The sequence below is a fragment of the Tenrec ecaudatus genome, chromosome X (assembly GCF_050624435.1).
Source record: "Tenrec ecaudatus isolate mTenEca1 chromosome X, mTenEca1.hap1, whole genome shotgun sequence".
Lineage (NCBI taxonomy): Eukaryota > Metazoa > Chordata > Mammalia > Afrosoricida > Tenrecidae > Tenrec > Tenrec ecaudatus.
Genome location: NC_134548.1, coordinates 57,075,013 through 57,092,556, shown reverse-complemented (window position 1 = coordinate 57,092,556; position 17,544 = coordinate 57,075,013). Strand labels below are relative to the sequence as shown.

General features: G+C 39.7%; 1 pseudogene; it reads right to left on the bottom strand.

The window, feature by feature from the left end:
• Nucleotides 1-14,458: 14,458 nt before the first annotated feature.
• LOC142433035 (proline-rich nuclear receptor coactivator 2-like) lies at nt 14,459-14,835 on the bottom strand (annotated as a pseudogene).
• Nucleotides 14,836-17,544: the final 2,709 nt, after the last annotated feature.

Below are 17,544 nucleotides of genomic sequence, written 5' to 3'. Positions count from 1 at the left end.
ACCCCTTCCCCGTGGGGGCCCCTCCCTGCCCTGCGGGCTTGGCATGCCGGGTATCTCCCCAACCCGATGCAAGGGCCTAGCCCCGCACCCAGGAACCGGGGGTCTAGACGGAGTGTAGCAGGACGGCGCCCCAGGCCAGGGTAGCCTGGGAGCCGAGCCCGGGACGCAAAGCCTCTGCACACTCTGCCGGGCAGAGTTCCAGCATGATTTCTTATAGAGGCTAATCTTTCCTGTAGTAAGTGAATGGCCTTCATACCCTTACTATGAATCAATTGGCTATATAGATTTATGGGCTTATTTCTGAACTCTGTTATATTTCATTGGCTTCTGTGTCTATTATAATATTTCCAGACTATTTTGAATACTGTAGCATTATATAATATATTGGCATGGTGGGCCCCTTTTTGTCAAGATTTTCTTGGCTATTCAGGACTGTTTGCCATTATATATATAAAGATTGGCTTTTATATTTCTCTAAGGAAGGCTGTTGAGATTTTAATACGGATTGCATTGAATCTATAGAAAAAATTTATGTGGTGTTATTTGAACAATTTTAAGAAATTTTCCAATCCATGATAAGGAAGCTCTCCATTGATTAAGGTCTAATTTTTTTAGCAACGATTTATAATTTTTAGTGTAAAACTTTCACATCCCTGGTTGTATGATTTCTAGAAATTATATCCTTTATATACTATAATGATTATAAATGGAATTGTTTTCCTAATTTAATTTTTAATAGTCTCATGCACAGTATATAGGTGTTAATGTGTTGAACTTGTATCCTGGCACGTCATTGAATTTAATTGTTGCTGATTGCTGACATTAGATATATAATGGCTGAAAGCAGATAATATCAGAAAGATGTTTACTGGTGTGAATGAAAATTCCAGAACATTTCATTTTGCTCACGCAGAATCGATACATAAACAAGAGGCAGCTGTTTGAACAAAACAAGGTTACTGCGTTGTTTAACATCCAGAAAGTGTGCATCAGCATTGTACCCTTTCACCATATTTACTTCATGTGCAGACACAGCAGAAGTTGGACTATAAGAACAATGAAGCTTTAGGATTGGAGGAAGTTGCAATAACAATCTGCGATATGCAAATGATACAATCTTCTTGAAGCACTTGCTCATGAGAATCAAAGAATGCAGTATCCAGTATGGATTACAACTCAATGTTAAAAAAAAAAATCATTTCACCAACAGAGAACATTATGATAAGTTTGATGTTCTCAAGGATCCCATTTTATTTGCATCCACATTCAACACTCATGGAAGCAGCAGTCAAGAAATCAAATAACTTATTGTATTGGGTCTATAAGGGGATGTCTCCCCCGCCAAAAAAATGGATTTGTGCTGGGCATAGTGGAGCTTTTGCAGTACACATTTTCCCCACTAGGCGAGCAGCGAGCAATTCCCTCTGAGTTAGTGCACCTAGTGGCATCACTTCTCTCTGATTACAGTGAATTTTTTTGTGAAAATGCTTTCACTTGAACCTCGTTTTTTTGTGTGTGTGGTTGATTTAAGAGAACAGTATATGGCTGTGAAATTTTGTTTCCTGCTCAGGAAATATGCCGCAGAAACTGTTGTGATCTTGAACACAGCTTACAAGGACAGTGCTAGGGGAAAAATACTAGTGTACCAGTGATTTTCTCCTTTCAAAAAAGGTGAAATGTTGATTGACGACAAAGCTCATTCTGGATGTCCGTCAACTTCCTGAATGGATGAATATGTCGACTTATAGTGCGTATGGAGTTTGTTCCACCTGGTCAGACTGTTAATCAAGCTTTCAATTTAGAAGCAGTGGTTCTTAACCTTCCTAATGCTGTGACCCTTTCATACAGTTCCTCATGTGGTGGTGACGCCCCAACCATAAAATGATTTTTGTTGCTACTTCTTAACTGTAATTTTGCTCCTGTTATGAATCAGGCGGCCCCTGTGAAAGGGTCGTTTGACCCCCAAAGTGGTTGTGACCCACAGTTGAGAAACCCTGACTGAAAGGTTCTGAAAAGATTACATAATAGTGTGCAACACAAAAGACCTGATTTATGGCAGACGGGGGACTGGTTTTACTACTACTACAATACGCCTGCTAATGTAGCCATCTCAGTCCACCAGAGCATGCCTCTCTTGCCCCATGTAGCCCACTTACCTGACCTCGCTCCATGTGACTTCTTTTTGTTTCTGCAAATGAAGAAGGGCATTAAAGGACAGTGATTTGATGATATGGAAGTGGTGAAGAGAAAAACAAGGGGGTCCTGTCAGCCATCCAAACAGATGTGTAAAAATGTTTCCAAGAATGGAATCACAGATTTGACAAATGTATTTACTACAATGGAGAGTACTTTATAGGTGATAAGGTTGTTCTTGAAAAAATTTAAACACATAGCTTTGAAAAAAATTGTTTGGGGGAGTACCCCCTCATATACGCTGCAAAAAAATCTTCTTTAAAGAAGTAAAGAGCAATGATGTAACTTTGAGGAATAAGATGTACCCGACTCAAGCCATGGTATTTTCATTTGCCTCATATGCATGTGAAAGCTGGACAATGAATAAGAAAAACCACAGAAGAATTAATGAATTTGGTGTTGGAAAATATTATTGACAATATGGTGGAGTAGAAGAACAAACAAATCTGCCTTGAAAGAACTATATGGCGATGATTTTTTGGAGTCCAAAGGTATAATCTTGATAGGTTTTCTCTTAAGGACTTAAGATGATCATGGCGTTTATTAGAAGTTTTAAGAAAATTGAAAACAGCATTGGTAAGAAACAAAACAAAACTGGAAAGTGCCTACCTTTTTTTTTCAAAGGTAGCAAGGACTTTCCTGCAAGAATTTTTTTTGGAAATCATATCATTGGGTGCACATCTCCATGATACGATCGCTGAGGACAAATGGGGGCATAAGCAATTGTGGCAAAGAAAGCTGATGGTGCCTGCCTATCAAAAGGTATAGCATCTGGGGTCTTAAAGGCTTGAAGGTAAACAAGCAGCCATTTAGCTCAGAAGCAACAAAGCCCACATGGAAGAAGCACACCAGCCTGTGTGATCGCGAGGTGTCGAAGGGATCAGGTATAAGGCATCATCAGAACAAAAAAATCTTACCATAGTGAATGAAGGGGGAAGTGCGGAGTGGAGACCCAAAGCCCATTTGGAGATGCCCTTGCAAAGGGGTTTAGGGAAGGAGATGAGTCAGTCAGGGTGCGATGTAGCACTGATGAATACAGCTTTCCTCTAGTTCCTAAATGCTTCCTCCAGCCCCACCCCACCCCACCCCTCCCCACCACACTGTCATGATCTGAATTCTACCTTGCAAGTCTGGCTAGGCCAGAGGATGTACACTGGTGCAGATAGGAGCTGGAGGCACAGGAAATCCAGGGCAGATGATATCTCCAGGACCAGGGGTGTGAGTGGCGATTACTGGGAGGGTAGAGGGAGAGTGGGTTGGAAAGAGGGAACCAATTACAAGGATCTGCATGTGACCTCCTCCCTGGGGGATGGACAACAGAAAAGGAGGTGAAGGGAGGCGTCAGACAGGGCAAAATATGACAAAATAATAATTTATAAATTATCAAGGACTCATGAGAGAGTGGGGAGCGGGGAGGGAGGGGAAAAAAAGAGGACCTGATACCAAGGGCTTAAGTGGAGATAAAATGCTTTGAAAATGATGAGGGTAATGGGTATACTGATGTGCTTTACACATTGATGTATGTATGAATTGTGATAAGAGTTGTATGAGCCCCTAATAAAACGTTTTTTAAAAAAGAATTATTTTGGGAAACGTCTTGCCATCTTCCATACAACCCTGATGTTGTTCGGCAAACTCAAAGAACGTTTAAAATGAACGTGATTAGACAAAGCCAAGCAAAACAACAAAGGAAGTCAAGATCAATAAAACAATAGCAACAAGAAAAACGAACTTTGTGTTCCTTGAGGATGTCCAAACTGATGTTTTAACATGGTATAAACCAAAATGCACAGGGAAAAGTTGTAGTTATGTTGTTAGATACAATCAAATTGGCCCCATAGCAAACATGTCTTACTGTTTTTCCATCCTATCAGTAACCACTATGCCACCAGGGCTCCAGGACTTAAGACATATGGTGTTACACAAAATACTCTAGAAAGTAATATTGAAAAACAGGGCTTATGTTTGGAAAAGTTTATAATCTTTGTAGAAAAAGAGATACAAGAAAAAGACTTATTTTCAATTGCCTCATAAAAATGTAAAAGTTGAATAATGAATAAGTAAGACTGAAGAATTATCAATGCATTGAATCACTGTATATATTGGCAAAGAATATTGAAATACCATGGACTGCCAGAACAAAAATGTCTGTTCTGGAAGAAGTGTAGCCAGAATGCTCCTTGGAAATCATAAGCATTCATCTCATGTTATCAGAAGAGACCATTTTCTGGAAAAAAGACATCATACTTGGCAAAATAGAAGGCCATAAAAAAAGAGAAAGACCCATGATGAAGATCTTTATTAATATCCTATCTGAGCCAATATCTTACCCTAGCTTAGGAAAATGGTAACAATAATTAGAATTTTGAGAAGGAAGTTTCTAAAACACATTTATCATTTCCCATCTGTTTTACAGACACTGTTTTGTTTGAATAAAATGTCTGGAATTATTATAGATAAATATATTATGAGATACTTATTGCCAGCAAGCTTGTTAGGCTGGACACTTGGGAGGAGGACATTAGTTAACTACTGACTACTGGGAACCTGCCAAGGAACTCAGAACAGACTGCATTCATTCTCTCGGGGCTTTGGCAACAAGTTGCATAAAACCATTCCGGGCTCATCTAGGTTATTTAATGTCTCCTGAAGAGTGTTACATAAGCTCTGGATTACATAAGCAACAGATTGATAGGAGGGGTTAATTTCAGTTACTTACTAAATGTTTTTAACCAATTTATGATGCAAAAGACCCACGGATTCTGTCTTCTCATTAGTCTCAAGTAGAGGACACTGCAGAGTCCCAGCATCCTTTCCTCACATTTTGTGTATAGTTTACATAGGAGTTGGTGTTGTTGGCTAAATTTGGAGCATAGATTTGTTACTTGGGTTCATTTGTATTTTATTTTGAGACTAGAAGGAGGAATTCGGTTAGTTTTCAGGGACTTATCTTCACAAAGGAGATGAAATTCAACTGCAGCAGTTCTAATGTTCCACTAGTGCTTTGAATTGGTCTATAGAATTTTATAAAACCTTTCCTTTGGAAACAAATCTGTTTGTCACTGTTTAATTAAGAATGGAGAGGGGGGGAACCATAATACATGATACTTGAGGCTGCTAAATCCCAGATACAAGGTAAAATGCTCTAAATGGTGAAAAATAAGAATCAAGCTGGTTCCTGGTGTGAAAGGACTAAAGTTGTGATTTCTCCTACATGAGTGCCCAAAAGCAATAAAGTGCTTCCAGGTCCAGACCAAATAGGTAGAGGTGAATGTCAGTAGCAGAGACTGGCAGAAATAGAGAATAAAAGAGGTAGGCAAAAATCTATCCTCTTAAACTCCTTCCATCCACTTCCCACCAAGTGACTTGGCCAGCTCACTGATGCAACTCCCTTATGGAACTACAAACACAAGGAGGAACCTGCAGATCTGTGGGGTCAGCTGTTGAGATCTTAGAGACCACTCAGTGTTGTCTGTGCCTGTAGAGAAGCCCCAGAAAACCAGTTAGGTTTGAGGAACGTGTAAGAAATCTCAAAACCTGAGGCGTTTGCCATAACTGGCTAACCAAGGTCCACATTAAACTCCATTTAATGTAGGCTACATTTTTTTCTTTAGCTGCTTACCTGTCTTTTGAAAAACTTTAACTGCCTTGAGCAAATAAGGGTGGGGGTCAGGAATGTGGTTAAGATTGCAATCTGCTGTTTCAGGAAACCTGCTACCTACTGTCTTTCTTTGTAAAACCTGTTTTTGGAAAGAATATTGTGCTAGATTCCCGGCAAAACTAATTTTGTAAAATACTTATTCATGCAAACCCCCAGATGCTTGCAAATTAGAAAACAGGTTATTTTAAAATGTTTACTGTCCATCAACTTCTAAGGCCTGAGGATGACCTTGTGACTAATGAGGCAAAATCCTGTAATTAAGAGCCAATCAGAAAAATCACCTGTGGATTCCCAGTATTTCTATATTCCAACTGTCATTAGAACATATGCTACATGAGGAACTGATGCCAGGGGCTTAATTGGAGAGCAAATGTTCTGAGAATGATGAGGGCAATCAATGTACAGATGTGCTTGACACAATTGATGTATGTATGGATTGTGATAAGAGTTGTATGAGCCCCTAATAAAACGATTTAAAAAAAAAAAGCTCCAAAAGCTTTGGGCAGTAGTTTTCAGACATTTTTGCTCTCCTACGCTGAAAGTTTGTTTTGAAAATGATGATCATATATATGCATATTGTAAAGTTGATATCTAAATTTTTTCATCTTCAATTTAAATGGTTGAAAAGATGTGATTTCCAATATTCAGTAAATATTGACCATTTGAAGAAAGCATTCACATATTTGGAGATGCAGCTAATTGATTCTAAATAACGCCATAATGATAGGAGGTCCTAATCATCTTCTTAAGGAAATACATAAACAAATTATTTTTCTAAATATTAAAAATTTTCCTTTCAAAAAAAGAACATATGCTGTGCAGTTTGAGCTGTGTGTTCCTCATTAAAATGCTTCACTTGCACTCTTAACGAGCTTAGTGTGAGTTTGTTTCTATACCAGGAAGCTTCATGGGGAGTCTTCCTACCCTCCTCTCACCTTACTGGTGCTTCAGGCAACAGCTACAAAAACCTGCTAGTCTGTGCTATTTCTGAAAAGGGGAAATGAATTGGTTCTATGATAGGAGATGGGTGGGCTCTTCTCCGAGGGAGGGGAGGCACTGGACAAAGACGGCAGAAGGCATTAGAGCACACTGCTGGCAGTACCAATAGATTGGACCATGTTCACGAGGGGGTGAAAATCACTGAAAACCTGCTCCTATACAGTTGCTTCAGATTCATAGTGACCCTCTGTAGGGTTTCTGAGGCTGGAAATTTTCATAGCCTCATCATTCTACTGCAGAGCATTTGGTGACTTTGAACCGCGGATCATACGGTTCGCAGCCCAATGCTTATAGCGCCACCACGGGGTGAAAGACTAAAAAAATAAAATAAAATACAGTAGTACTGAACGGGAGAGTAAGAGAACTGAGGAATGTGAGTGGTGTCACCTGGTGGGCATATGGGGTACTGTGAACTCTCAGATCTGAGAATAACCTAAAATGAAAATCTAGTTCAGAATTGAGAGGAAGGAGTGGGATGTCAAAAGAAAGACCTGGAGATTTTGCTCACTAAAATTTTTTCCTGGAAAACACAACTGGTGAGAGCTGAGAAAGCTAACATCAGTAAATGGAATGCCCTGATGTCACAAAAAGAACAAATACTAAGAAAATAGAAATGACTGATCACACAAATGAAAAAGAGGGAGATGGCATTATATGGAAGTCCAATTAATTAATAGAATGGAAAATACAACATAATTTTACCTAACAATTGTATAGCATTAAAAGAAAACATAACCAACAAAATTCAGGAAAATGAGCAAAATGAAAATATAAAGAGGATTACAATTATTTTTTAGAAAACATATTGGAGCTGAAAAAGATAATGAGCTGAGAAAATGAGACAGAAGATAGAATCAACAATCTGAAAGACAAGGTAACAAAAATAACAGAGGTCAAAGTAAAACACTAAACACAGTTCAATAGAATTATGAGAGAACATCAAGTGGGCCAACATGCAAAATATGAAGGAGAAAAAGGGGGGGGGAGAGAGAAGAAGAAATGGATTAGAAAAATATTTACCCCTAAGTCTGATAAATGACTTAAAACTACATGTGCAAGAAGCTCAATAAACTCCAAGTAGGATGAATAAAAACAAAGCCTAAAACAACGTAAAAACATGCCAAAGCGCATCATAATCAAGCTCTCAAAGATCAAAGCAAAAGATGGTGATACATAAACCCAATAACAACCCATTGCTATTTTGTTGATTCTGATTCATACCCCAAAAAACCCAAAACAAACAAACAAAAGAATACAAACCCACTGTCATCAAGTTGATTCTGACTCATAGTGATCCTATAGGACAGGATAAAGCTGCCCTTTCATGTGCCTGAGACTTTAAGTGTTTTCAGAAACAGACTACTTCATCTAGAAAACAATAGTAGGTTCAAATCTCTGACCTTAGGTTTAGTACCTTAATGAATAACCAAAGTTCCTTTACACACACACACACACACACACACACACTTTACTGCCATTTATATACATATATGTCTATGAGTATGTCTATATGTGTGTGTATGTGAGTACGTGGTGGCATAGTGGGTACGTGTTGCCTACAGTTCAAAAATACCATCAGCTTAGAGGGAGAAGGATAGGGTTCTCTACTCCCATAAAGTTAGTTTGAACATTCTATTGAGTCACCTTTCTTTGCAATGGTCACAAATATCCATCTCTGGCAGTCAGTTGGTTAGTCAGCTATCTTCCAGATTTCCTCCAGTGTGCTTCTTCAGGTTCCTAAAACATTTCTATGGGTATTCCATGAAATCCTGGAATCATGGTTTTGGCTAGCGCATTTAGCAAAGTTTGAACTTCTTCCTTCAGCACCACTGGTCCTTGCTCAGATGCAACCTCCTGTAGCGATGGAATTGGAAGGTTTCTTGAGTGGGCAATACTTTGGTTCTTGGTGTTGCACGAGAAAGAATTCACGCTGAAGCCCGTTTTGTAATCCAAGTGGGTTTTTATGAAGGACGGGAGAGGTTTCAAGTTTTACAGTCTCAAAAAGGATACATGCTATTTCAGGAAGCGTGTCAAGCCACGTGGAAGTTGGACATGAACTGGACATGAGAAACCTCATGGAATAGCGCACCCACGAGTGTGAAAGTGAGGCCAGAGGGGCTGCGGCAGGCAGGAGCGGGTAATGAGATCACTGGGGGAAGAGCTGGAGAGAGGAAGTCCTAGAGCCTCCTGGCTGGGGGAGGCAGGGTTGAAGGTATTGCTTGACCCCGCTGGCTATATTAGGCCCACCTGGTTGATGTATGAGCCCCTGGGCCTAGCCTGGACCACCCAGGTGCACCAGTTTGGCTCAGTTAACATGCTCAGTTAGGGTGTCCAATGGTTACCTGGTTTCCTTCCCACCTCCTGGGTTGGGCTGCACAGACATGGGAAGGACATGGGAAGGACAACCCTGACCCCTAGTCCCTGAATCTAGCTACCTTATAGAATATCACCTAGTTCTTTTAAAAAATCATTTTATTGGGGGCTCATATAGCTCTTATCACAATCCATCCATCCATCCATTGTGTCAAGCACATTTGCACATTTGTTGCCCTCATCATTCTCAAAATATTTTCTCTCCACTTAAGCCCTTGGTATCAACCCCTCATTTTCCCCCTCCGCCCCCGCTCCCCTCCCCCCTCTCTCATGAACCCCTGATAATCCATAAATTATTATTATTTTGTCATGTCTTACACTGTCCAACGTCTCCCTCCCTTCACCCAAATTTCTGTCGTCCGTCCCCCAGGGAGGAGGTTATAAGTAGATCCTTATAATTGGTTCCCCCTTTCTACTCTACCTTCTCTCCACCCTTTAGTATCGCCACTCTTACCACTGATCCTGAAGGGATCATCCGTCCTGGATTCCCTGTATTTCCAGTTCCTATCTGCACCAGTGTAAATCCTCTGGTCTAACCAGATTTGTTAGGTCGAGTTGGGATCATGATACTGTGGGGAGGAAGTATTTAAGAACTTGGGGAGAGTTGTATGTTTCATTATTGTCACACTGCACCCTGACTGGCTCAACCCCCCCCCCATAACCCTTCTGTAAGGGGATGTCCCATTACCGACAGATGGGCTTTGGGTCCCCAATCTGTGCTCCCCCTCATTTACAATGATATGAATTTTTTGTCCTTTGATGCCTGATACCTTGGTACAGTGACTCTGTGTATTCCATCTTCTCTTGATGCTTCCTACATCATTCAATACTCTACCCATAGAATTCCTCAAAATTACGACTCACAGCTTGAATTATTTTCTTGGGTTTCTTCAGTTTCAGATATGTTGAGCATATCCTTTCTTCTTTGGTTTCTAATTCTAGGACCTTGCACATTTCGTTATAATATTTGCCTCTTTCTTTTCCAGCTGACTGTTGAAATTTCTATTTAACTCTTTGACTTCATCCTTTCTTCCATTTGCTTGAGCAAGTTTTAATCTCTTCTGACATCCACTTTGATCTTTTCTTCCTTTCTTTTTAATGACCTTTTGCTTTCTTCAAGAATGATGTTCTTGATGTCTTTCCACAACTAATCAGTTCTTCTGTCATTAGTGTTCAATGCATCAAATTTGTTTTTGAGATACTCTCAAAATTTAGGTGGGATAGACTCAAAGTCATTTTCACTCTTGTGGATTTGTTTTAATTTTCTTCAGATTTATCCTGAACATACATGTGAGCAAATGATTGCTCCACAGACAACCCCTGATCTGGTTTTAGCTGCTGATATTGAGCTTCTCCATCATCTCTTCTCACAGTGAATTTGATTTCTGTGTATTCCAGCTAGGAAAGTTCATGCATATAGTCACCCTTTGTGTTGTTCAAAAAAGGTAATTGCTATGAATAAGTTGTTGGTTTTGCAAAATTCTATCATGTATTCTCCAGTTTAATTTCTATCACCAAGTCCATATTTTCCATCTACTGTTCCTACCTCTTTTTCCCCACTTTTACATTCCAATCACCAATAATATCCATCAAAACACTTTGAATGCAGGTTTGACTGATTTCTGACTGAAAAAATCTTTGGTAGAATTCTTCAATTTCTTCAACACTAGCGTTCCTAGTGGGTGTATAAGGTTGAATAGTAGTTGTATTGGTTGGATTTCCTTGAAAGCAGATAGATATAAGCTGGTCGCAGAGAGCATTGTACTTCTTGATGAATATAAGAAGCTCCTTTCTGACAATGAATGCTATGCCATGCCACGCCATGCCACACCACGCCATGTCATGCCATTCCCTTTCACTGTGTTATTCCTTGCATAGTAAATAATATGATTTTCTGATTCAAAATGGTCAATACCCATTCATTTCAGCTCACTAATGCCTAGGATACAGATCTTCATAAGTTCGATTTCATTTTTTACCACTTTCAATTTTTCTAAATTCATGCTTCACATATTTCAAGTTTCAAACATTAGAAGATTTTGGCAGCTGTTACACTTTACTTGGAGTTGTGCCCCATCAGCAAGTGAAGATCCCAAAGATTCCACTCCCATAGGCTTTACCCGACTCACATCACTAGGGTTGACTCCCCTCCAAGAAATCATCTCTTCTTTAGTGATATTTTGAGTGCTCTCAGACCCAAGGGACCCATCTGCTGGCAGTATCTCCAACAATGTTCTGCTTTCTTTGTTTAGTCTTTCAGTATTTGACAATACATTGAAGCAATACATAAGTGGCCTCTTTCTTCAAAGTGAGGAATCTATTCCTTTTTTGGTCCTCTGCTCTTAGTCTGGTAGCTCCGCTGAAACCTGTTCACTTTGGGTGACCCTGCTGGCATTCGAAATACCAGTGACAGAGCTTCCAGCATCACAGCCACACACGAGCCACCACGGCACATACAACTGACAGACAACTGAAGCACTTGCTGGTGAAGATCAAGGATTGCAGCCTTCAGTATGGATTGCAGCTCAATATAAGGAAGACCCAAATCCTCACCACAGAATCAATGGAGAAAAGATTGAAGTGGTCAAGCATTTTGTTTTATTTGGACCCATAATCAGTGCTCATGGGAGCAGTAGTCAAGAGATCAAAGACATGCTGCATTAGATATACCTGCTGCACAAGACCTCTCTAGGGTTTTGAAAAGCAAAGATGTTACTTTGAAGACTAAGGTGTGCCTGACCTAAGCCATGCATTCTCTATTTCACTTCATGCGTGTGAAAGTGGGACATTGAATAGGGAAGACAGAGAAAGAATGGGTGCATCTGAATTGTGGTGCTGGTGAGGAATATAGAAAGTGCCAAGGAGTGCCAATAGGAAAAACTCATCTGTATTGCTAGAAATCAGCCAGAGTGTTCCTTAGCAGCAAGGATAGCAAGACTTCATCGAATGTACTTTGGACATATTATCAGGAGAGACCAAACCCCAAGGACATCATGTTTGGTAAAGTGAATATGTGGCGACAAAAGGAAGGCCCTCAAGGAGATGGATTCACACAGTGGCTGCATCAGTGGACTCCAGCATAGGAACAATTAATTGTGAGGATGGAGTAGAAATAAGATAAAAAGATATCCAAATTCAATGCTGTTTTGAGTTGATTCTGACTCATAGTAGACCACAAAGGACAGAACTAGCTCTATGAGTTCTGAGATGGTAACTGTGGTAGTTATAGAGTCTAGTGTCAATTTGAGAATTGGGAGTGAAGGGGTGGAGTCTAGCCTGTCAATCATTGTATAGCCAATGAGGCCTCTGTGTGGACATGGCCTTCTCCTGAGAATTCTGGGAAATCCTGTATTTCCTCCTTGGAGGTAAGAGACTCTCCTGCTCATTCCCTTGGAGATGCTTTACTGACAAGACACATGCCACTACGCTGATAGACCCCGTGCTTACAACACCACTGGATCCAAACACTTTCTATTCACTGACCTGTGATCATCCTGCATTTGGTGTCACTGGATGTGTTTTGTGAGTCTGAAGAGAACTTTATAGATTGGCCTTGAATATATGGACTAATATCACATTTATGAGCTTGAACTGGACTGTCTTATACACATATGAATGTCTATGAATTTGTTTCTCTAGTCTACCTGGACTAATACAATAACTCTTTTTTTGTGGGTTTTTTTTTGGGGGGGTGGCAGAATTATATTTTCTTAAGTTTCATGTGTCAAATTCTTATCTATAAGGTATTATATAATTTTGTCTTTAGCATACTGGGACAACATTATTTCATCTGGATTTATTTCAAGAAATTCCATTTAGTCATTCTGCTTGTAAACATCTAAGAAACTGCCAAACTAGAAAACAGGATTCCACGATGAGAATCTTGAAATTAACCTCCCATTACATTTTTCTCTTAAATTGTTATTGGGGGTGGGGGTAATTCATTGAGCATTTACTTTAAAGGTAGGCAAAGATTGTTGCTAATCAAAATATTGTGCAATAAATTTTCCTTAAGTGGTCCCCTTGGAGATACACTGATTCATGACAACAAAAGTATACCAGCATCGCACAACTGTTAATATCCCAGGCTACAAAAACTGATGAAAGTCAAAATGAGCATTATATTTTAATAATTCCTCTTTGGGCTTAAGGAAAAAAATAGTTCTGTGCTGCATTTCACATGTCTTATAAACAGGAAGTGTTGTAGCAGCTTAAACTTTTCCCATTATAATAAGACTTCTTACACTACAATTTACTTTGAAGTACAACTTACAATCAAATCAGTTATAACATACATACACTGGTACTTCAGTACAAGGGCAAACTTTTAAAAATTTTTTTGAACTTTTAAAATTAGGCAATAGTACAAAAACAGTCCATGGTTTTACATCCAGAAAATTCATACTAAAATAGTCTATTTTGTAGGATAAAAGCCAACAAAATTTCACATATGCCACAAGTTTATTACATATATTTATATGGTTCTTACTTTTATGGACACTTAAAGCTCAAAATTTACAACCCTGCACTTGCAGTAAGCTTTTCCTTGATGAATTTTTTAGGCCAGATCACTGTCAATAGCTTGTATAGTGCTAGAATTTTTTTTAAATGTGTTTCAAAAGTGATTCAATGATCACTCAATACTTTATATAAAATGTTTTTGGTGCATTTGTTGGCAGACACTCATCCACTGCATGCAATAAACAAGGTTGTTGGTGTCTACTGTGCCTTAGTGCCTTTTTCATATTCACCACTGTATAATTACTAAAATGCAACTATTCACTAAGAAAAATTCACATTTTCTTCTAGTAATACATCAAATCGACATATTACTGGTCAAGTGTTTCTAGGACATTAAACCTTAGTTTGAGCTGGGTGCTTATAATCTGATCTACTTGTTTGCAACAAGTAAACCTACTGATCCATGAATGATAAATTAGTATTTCCCCATTAAAAAAATAGAAAAACTTGATTCTTCACTTTCCAAATCTAAACTAGAATGGCTTCACACTTAAGAATTAGTCAAATGAAAACATAATTCGTCAAGTAAACATCAATATTGTCGTAAGTTGAACTGATAAAATCATTACACCATGGTATACACATTAAAACAAGTCTAGTCATAGTTTCTATATTAGTTTTGTACAAACAGATTAATCCACTAGTGGATTTATTTCAGATCCACTGACTATTCTTTAGCATGACACTTAAATGTAAACATTAGTACTTAATTTATACCTGTACTTTAAGTAAGCTTTTCAGTTGGAATGTGGCAATTTCTTTAGCAGAAGGATTAAAGGAAACAGGAATTCAGTGGCTCCATGGTTTAGGGAGAACAATTGGGGATGGTGACTCACTGAATTTGGCTGCAGCGTAGTTCTGGTTCATTTGAGACTTAAAAATTAAGCTGGGGCTTGATAAGCTAGAGTTCCAATTTTGATTATTTGAAAAATGTACGTTGCTGTTTCCCCACTTTGCACAGCCTGCCATGCAACTGCTGAGGGATTATAACTATGCCCTCTATCTTTTTTCTTATGAACAATCTTCATCTGAGAATTCTGATCCTTGGTCTCTCTAATAAGCTGTTGTTGGTTCTTGCTAACATTTCTAGATTGTTAAGCCTCTCTCTCCACCATCTTTGTCACTTTTCAGTCTGCTTTTCAGGTTGCAAGATTCCCATTTCCTGTCCTCTTCCTTGTTTCCAAGACAGGGATAATAGGTATTGCTTTTTTACCCATTCATTCATTAAATATCATTTTATTGGGGGTTTTTACAGCTCTTATAACAATTCATACATCAATTTTATCAAACATATTTGTACATATGTTGCCCTCATTATTTTCTACACATTTACTTTCTATTGAACTCTTGGTATCAGCTCCTCTTTGTTCCCTCCCACCCTCGTGACCATTTGACATATTATAAATTACTATTATTTTCTATCTTAAACCAACCACTGTCTCCCTTCCCCATGGTTTCTATTGGGGCATATTTATGTATCAATCATTGTGATCGGTTCCTACCTTCCTCCCCTCCTCGCCCCACTTTCCCCTACTCTCCTGGTATCAATACTCCCATTTTTCTTCCTGAGGGGTGTATCTAATCTGGATTCCATGTTTGGTGAGCTCCAATCTGTACCTGTGCAAATGCTCTGGTCTAGCCTGAGGGGAAAGGCAGGACTGGGGGCACGATAGTGGGGGGCGAGGAGGCCTCAAGTAACCAGAGGACTATTGTGTGTCCCATTAGAGCTGCACTGCTCCCTTGTTGACTCATCCCTTCCTTGTGACCCTTCTGTGAGGAGAGGTCCCATTGTCTCCAGATGGGTTTGGGATCTCTGCTCCAGCCCCTATCATTCTCAACAATATGTTTTGTTGTTTATTTGTTTTGGGTCTTGCGATGCCTGCTACATGATTGCATTGCCACCTCATAATCGCCCAGGCGAGTGTGCTTCTTCCAGCAGGGCTTGTTGCTTCTCTGCGAGACTGCCGCTTGTAACTTCAAGCCTTTAAGTGGGTGTTGCTTGGAGAGGGATCATTTCCTTTGTTTGAGTCCAGAAGTTTTCATGCGACGATATGCTGATTTCCGCTTGGAAGCTGAAGCCAACATCCAAGTCTTCTCAGCACACAAGCTTGAGAGAAATCTTTGTGACTTCGAACTTGGAACTATGGCCAGGGTGGCTCCTGGGAGACATCAACGTCTCGCTCCCCTTTAAGGGAGAAATGAGGCTCAGAACCAGCAAAGCCAAGGAGTACCAAGGAGGTAGCTTGCAGTGCTGCGGTGCTGAGACGGCAACTCTTTATGGGAGTAGAAAGCCTCATATTTCTGCTTCAGAGTAACTTGTGGATTCAAACTGCTAACCTTTTGGTCAGTAGCTCCAAGTGTAACTAACTACACCACAAGGGTCTCCTTTATAAACCAAATTCACTGCTTTCAAGTCAATTCTGACTTGTGGTTAGCAGACCAATTCGTAACCCACTAAATCACCACGGTTCCTTTATAGCAATCATATATAGGGTTTCGGAGTCTTCTGTAAATCATCTCAGGAGGCGATGGACTCATATTTCTCCCAAAGTGTGACTGGTGAGTTTGAATGACCTAGCTTGAGTTTAATAAGACAATGCTTACCTGACATACTGTGTTAGACAGGGTTCTCTAGAGAGACAAAACCAGATTGCTAATAATTATACATATATATGTTTATAAAGATAGATATATAACACAAGAAATAAACAGTTAAATTATGAAACAGTACAAATGGCTCAGTGTGACACTCCCGTGAGACAGTGTGAGACACAGGCAGACCTTCAAGTCTTAAGGGCCGCCAGGTAGTCCTCTAGAGAAATTCAAGCTAGCCGGGCACAGGCAGCAAACAGCAAGGCAGGTCACCAACAGTCAGCCAGGTCACCAACCATCAGTCAGATCAACAACAGTCAATCCCCAGCTCAAGAGACGTAAATTCCAATTGTGTGGCGAAGCAGGTTTTGAAGGAACCTCAAATTATAGGGACACAGTCCACAGGTTAGGTGTCCCACAGGTAATGTAGATTGCAAATTGAGGCACAGAACAAGCAAGGCAGCTGCACACTGGTCCCATGATCAAAGAGCGAGAGACAAGAAAGGCGAGGCTCGCTGAAGCATTTATCTCTCCACCCTTCAATTAATCCTACATGTGTTTATCGGCCAGGCTGGCACAATAAACTAATTCTTTAGCCATATATAATTATATAATTTCCGGAAATTGATGAAATCACATTTATACTTATATCAATCATATATATACAAATGAAAACACACTGAGTCCAATTGTATCTGATATATCATACCTGAACAAAGGAAAGATATGCAATAAGCACATATAAAGAAAATACACTGACAATTACAAACCTCGCTTTTGCAATTGATCACGTGATCATAACTGATAGGTAGAACTACCTTCTTCTACTACTCATTCTGTATTACCTTTGCCCTCAGCAAGCACCTCAGCTGGCTGTGGTTTTTTGCCTGGTGGGGTGACTCAGACCTTCATCCCTGAAGGGTTTAGGTCATTATAAGCGCAGTCAGGATTGGGTTGCTGTAATTTACTGTTTACTTTAATCACAGGGCATGGTAGCACTAAGAGTCGACCTATAGGATCTCCTGGATTCTAGACATATTCCTCTTTACCTCCATTATGTAACACCAGTCCAATTTCTCCTTGATAATCAGGATCAATCACACCACTGGGTAGAGTGACACCCTTATGACCTGTTGATCCAAAGGCATGAGAAGTCCAAAGTGCCCAGGGGGCATTCTCAGCTGCAAGATCAGTGGAATCCATGC